This window comes from Chanos chanos, chromosome 7 (genome assembly GCF_902362185.1).
Source record: "Chanos chanos chromosome 7, fChaCha1.1, whole genome shotgun sequence".
Classification (NCBI taxonomy): Eukaryota; Metazoa; Chordata; class Actinopteri; order Gonorynchiformes; family Chanidae; genus Chanos; species Chanos chanos.
The window spans coordinates 22998256-23004255 of record NC_044501.1 but is presented as its reverse complement, the minus strand read 5'-3'; positions in this window follow the sequence as shown (position 1 = coordinate 23004255).

Genomic DNA, 6000 nt, shown 5'->3' with positions numbered 1-6000 from the left:
CTGATCCCTGATCCCAGACTGATCGGAGCTGGAATAGTTGCATTTGTCCTATGCATCTTGTGTACCACAAAAGTGAAACCTGTGCATAGACCACATAATCACATTATCAGCCTGACCCCAAGTTGCACAGGTTACTATGGCAACTGCGAGAGTTAATCGCTCCGATATAACGCTGTCTTGAGGCTCAGCATTTTCGGATCATATTATGCTAAATTTTGTACCAGAGATAAGCAGGTCTCTTTCTGTGAACCCTAATGCCAAACGACAAATATTGCCTCTCGAAATGGCAGTTCACAGATATCAAAGCAACCCTTTGCTCCGCAATCATTAAAAATTCATTTTAGTTTGAGTAATGTATGAATAGCAGCAGGCAGGAGAAATCAGTGGCTTGTTTCTTTGTTCAAGAAAAAAAAAAAAAGAAAGACAGTTTAACTTAATTTGTTAGTGGAGCTAAGTTAATATCTCATGGTGACCTGTACTGTTGGAGAGTCCTGCTGTATCCGTTCCTCTGGGGACTGTGTGGGGACAAGCTTTATCGTTTATGTGAGATGGTGGTCCAGCCGGCTCCATGAGCGGGCTGAGAGGGCCCCGTGGGGAGCTACAGGGGTAAAAGGTTTCTGTCAGTGCTCCTGGGGATATTATGCCTGCAGACTTTTGCTTTTTCGTGCTCTAATTCAGGCCTGACAGAAATGTAACGTAGCAGAAGACACAGTTCCCAACTCTCCAAACCCACAGAATTGCATAGAAGACTTCTTCTTTTTTTTTTTTTTTTCATGTGATGTGCCAAAACTGTAGACTGAAGCGTTGTATAGTTGCCCTGTGGGCTGAATCACAGTTTACAGACTCACAGTTATTTAAGACCCCACATTAGCAGATAAGAGCAGTCTGTATTCTAACAGTCTGAACCAGCCCTGCTCTCTGTGAGCCACGTAACCATGGAAATGAATGAAAAAGACTGAAAGCTGGTCATCAGCTTAAAGCAGCGCTGTCGCAAATATCTTGCTATCTCATGACAACCTGAATGTCAAAAAATGTCCTCATTTAGGTTGCATTAATCTTGCATTTTTGATATTGAGATCTGACACGACATTCCAAATACACAGGTCAATGTAAACTGAGATTTGTAAATGGATCTGAATGGACAGTGAGGGGGCCGGTATTCATTCAGTCTTCCATCTTGTGGCCTGAGGCAGGACAGGCTCCTGCTCCTGTTGAATTTTAATAGACTTGACTTCACTAAGATGCCTCATTTTGTTGAAACATTTTTAAAACACAAGGAGCATCCAGTGAGCAGAGGCAGAGACACTCATTAGCTCTACCCTAGTTGCTGGGAGATCCACTGATACATGGCCAGGCAGCTGGTTGTGTCTTGTGGTGTAACCCCTGACATGGTCAGGGAGCTGGTCGTGTCTTGCGGTGTAACCCCTGAACTTACTAATGAGCCATGTGCAGAGAGAGCGCAGGTTTGGGTCCTCCCACTTAAATATTTGACTCAGCCAGCGTGTTAACAAAATACTTGATCAAATTGGTCAGGACCTGAGTGAGGGTGAGAGTGGTACACTGTTGGGTTTTGTGCCATGTGTAGCGCTCCCAAACAGGGTGGAACCTTTCGCCGAATTGGAACTGACCCCCTGACCTTACTGGGTTTTAATATACAGGTCGACCACCGGAGTTGGGGGTGTTCTAAAATATGTACTGTTAGAAGGTTGATGGGTAAACACTATACAGAAATCTGCTAAAGGTCTTAAAAAGTGAACCATGTGAGGGAAATCTAAATCTAAAACACAGTGCAGGGCTACAGTTGATCTAGGACCAAAATAGAAACCAAAGGGAAGATTTTTTACGAACCACTGCAAAAGAAAAAGGTTGGTAAATGGTGAAGAATGCTACATGGATGTATATTCACAAACAGTAGCCATAAATACAAGTGGGGCACACACTGGCTCCAGCACCTGAATTGCTAACCACGCCCACTTTTGATACTGCTATTTTAATAATTAAGTATCTTAAATACTTATTATAGTAATTAAGTATAATAATTGCTAAATTAGTGAAGAGACAGTACATACTTGTAAACATACCAGCCAGTAGCCAACACATTTCAAAGATGAACTAGAGACGCATTTCCGCCAGCAAATGCAATGGACCACAGCATCCGTTTTTCAGTGAGACTTCATAACTGACTTGTGCTTTAAGTCTAAATATCGTGGAGCAAAAGTCCCTTGAATCCAGCTATTGACTGCCGCTGTGTGCAAACCTTCATCGTACCATTAGAGACCTAAAACTTTTCTCATTCATTTTCAGTTGGAAAATAACCGATTAAAAACGGCAATTCAAAAAACCAGTGGACCGATTAAACAAACAGCAGTCAACAATAATAGGCTAATACTTAAAAAGCAAATTTTCTCTGAAAAGCTCTGTGCCTTTTGCAAAGAACCAGTGATTCTCAGCTACAGACAACAACACACTGGTGACGTGAGCTTTGATAACAATCGTCACTATGTACATTCAGCAGTCACACCCTCGTAGTACCAGAGCCCTAAAACTTCCCAACAATAGGCAGGGAAAACAGAATGCTGTATTCCGTGTTGAGCAACCACATAGCCATGTTTTATTGTCATATCATGTTCGCAAAAATGTCCTGTTGTCCCAGAGGTTTGCTGAGTAATGTTAATGTCTGGTCTCCCTAGTGGAACTTCCAGCTGAAAATCCAATAGCTAGTCTATTGGGATGAACTGGTCTCAAATAGTCTGTACCGGTTTCAATTGGTTCCAACTGGGTTTTCAGATTCTAATGGTTTGCCCAATTAAGAATACCAGTTGAAACCATTTAAAACCCATTTAGACCAACAGAGCCATGGGCAGTGGCTGCTTCACCAGTTCCACCCAGATGAAACCAATAGGATGTAACTGGTGTTGTCTGCTATTCATTTCAACTGGAAACAATTGGTCTCAACTGGTCTAACAAACCCAGTACCTGCACTTGGTGAGAAAAGTGCTTTACATTGAGAATGCACTCAAAAATAATGAAATATAATTAAATGAATTGTTTGATTCATCAATTAACAATGTACAAAGTGCACTGGAATACATTGGTTTCTTTTTTGAAAATGTCAAGTCATTTGTAAAACGTTTTAACCGTTAGTGTTTCTTTTAAAAATAAGTGTTTTTAAATTGAACATGAATTCATATTCAATTTAAAAACACTAATTTTTAAAGTTGTATGTTGCTTAAAGAAAGTTTTCTGCCTTCCTACTGGTCACTTTTTTAAATTATATTTTGCCGGCTATAAACTGGCCAAAGAAGTGCACACACTGTTTATTTGGACATGATCACTACTTACTGAAACAATTATATTACATCAGAGCAAGCGTTTTGGTTACATGATGAGCTTGTCCTCCGTCTTGACTGAAGAGATACCTAGGAAGGGGTCGTGGCTCATAGCCCTTCTTGAGTAATCTGATTGGTGTATTCATAAATCCTTGCTGTAACGTCGCACGAAGGCAAGCAATCAAAACCCGCGAATTTGGCTTCGGGTAAAACGCAGCTCTACAGTTACAGCCTACAGATAGCCTAACTTCACAGTAAAAAAAAAAGTTTGCTCTGGTAAGGTACTTGGAAGATAATTATCGGGTTGTTGTTCTGATTTCTCTTAAAAAAAAATTCGATTTCGACAAAACTACCAAGTACTGGGTGTTTGGACGACGGGGCATATTACCTGGCCTTAAGGCCAGGTTTTGCTACTGGTAAGCTACTCGTTGCATTAAGTGTTTAACATATCTTACTTAACTTACTTTAGCTTTTACATATGACAAAAACAAGTACTCACTTCGTGGGCTTGTATGCTCGTAGAGTTATATTGATTGTTAAAGACAGATGATAACGTTACCGAATCAGTTCCTGTGTGTCTCCGCGGAGACTGTATATTCAATGTAGCACACGCTTGCTGCTGTTCGTTTTTAGTTAACAATAACGTTAGGCTGGTCAGGTAACAGCTTTTTGTAGATACGGCTTTATATTGAGTATGCCTGCTGCTGTTAATGCGTTTAGTGAGTACGTAGTTACGGATTTTATATAATGCAGCCGAAGACCGAGAACTAGCTACGACAGCGGAGAACAAGAGGTCCCCCTCCCCGAAATAAGGACAAAAACAGCGTCACCCACCAGGGAGGTCACCGCTATTAAGAACGACAAAGGCAGCGCTGGATTGGAGGTCACCGCCATTAAGAACAACAAAGTATTTTAAAAGTGAAATTCTGTATTGTACCATTACCAGCGAATCTTGTATGCCTGGTTAACCATGTTTAGGCCTATTAAGTAGCCTAGAATTTGACACTGCTGTTTAAATGTTTTGAAATTTCCATCCTCCAACGTACTGCCTATTAAATCAATCAAACAAAACATTTCCTGAGGCACTGCACTGCCACTTAAAATGATTTTATATTCGTATTTTTATGTTTCTATATTTTCTTTATGTTTACATTTTGTAGTTATATTTTAATTCCTTCTATGTTGCTTGGTACTGCACTGACTCTCGTTGTACATCTACGATGACAATAAAGGCATTCCTTATACATTTACTTGTTGCCTGTATTTCAGTATTCTCTGTTAAATTGTTATTATCAAGGTGTATATATAGATTGCAGTATACAAAGGTGTGTGCGTTCTGGGCCTGTGTGGAAGTGGTGGAAGTAAACTGTTAAAACATAAATTACATGCAGTGATGTATTCACTATAATTCCAGGTTCCACCAATTGAAATTAGTTTAATCCATTTAAATACCAACTGTAACATTTCACACACCACGTGAGTTCATGTGAACTCAATAACCCAGTTGTCTCCAGCTAAAACCAATACAGACTGTTTGAGACCAGTTCAACCAATACAAACCATTTGAGACCAGCAGTTTCTATCAGTTGTTTTTCAACTGGAACCAGACCAATACATTCCAGTAGAAATTTCTATTGGTTTTTCTACTGGGCATTCCAGTAGAAACCAGTTATGAAACCAGTTGAATGTGTTTCAGTTTCCCTATAGAAACCAGTTAAAATTTCTATTGGTTTTTAAACGGTTTTCTACTGGATTTCAACTGGAATTTCCACTAGGGCTATCAGGGCCAAGCTGCTTAATTACTAATTTGTCTTTTAGTCGTTCAAATGTTGTTGTTTTTTGTTTGTTTGTTTTTAAATAAATAAATTCTACACTGTTAAACACAGCCAGCAGGCGCAACAATGCTGATGGCCATTTCTGCAGTAGTCTAAATGTGTGGACTAACTCCAGAGGGCTGCAGAGTAGGGCAGTAAGGCAGACTCTTTGCTGCCCCAATGAGCCTTTATTGGCGCTTATTGCAGTTCCCATCTTTGGCCACAAGGCCATGTAATAAACCTGCCAGCGAAAGCAGGTTGCTGAGTTCTCCTACGCCAATATGGCGCGATGCACTAAATTGAGACCTAATAACTGAAACGAAATTTAATTTTCAAAGATCAAAAGTCGTTGTCTCACTCACAGAAACTAGGTAATATTTAATTCAATGTAAATTTCGTTGTATTAATGTGGAAAAATAGCTTATGAGGAGGAACTATGTTTTTGGGTGGATGATTTTTTTAGTGGAGCTCTGCGCCACCTGCCCATATGAATGGGCCGCGCCTGTTCGCAAATGCTTCAAATGTCTCTGCAGCTTATTCTGCTCGGAAATGCCATTGCTTGTCTGTTAAATAGAGTATAACGATATTGCATTGCTTTGCAGAATGTGGCAGACTTTCTTCTTTGTTTAGACATCTTTATACAGTTTTGTTTCTCTTGGTGAATTCATCATAAAAACCCATTTTGTGATTTAAATAATTTTGGGTTTCGCAGTATAGACTTCAGTTACCACATGTCACATTGGGAGAATGAATAACTATTATTTATTGCACCAGAGAGAACAAGTATGAGCAAAGACAAGAGCAGAATCCCATGACTGCTTTTAAGATTTTAGTGAAGTCCTGGCTCTGAGTGGGTT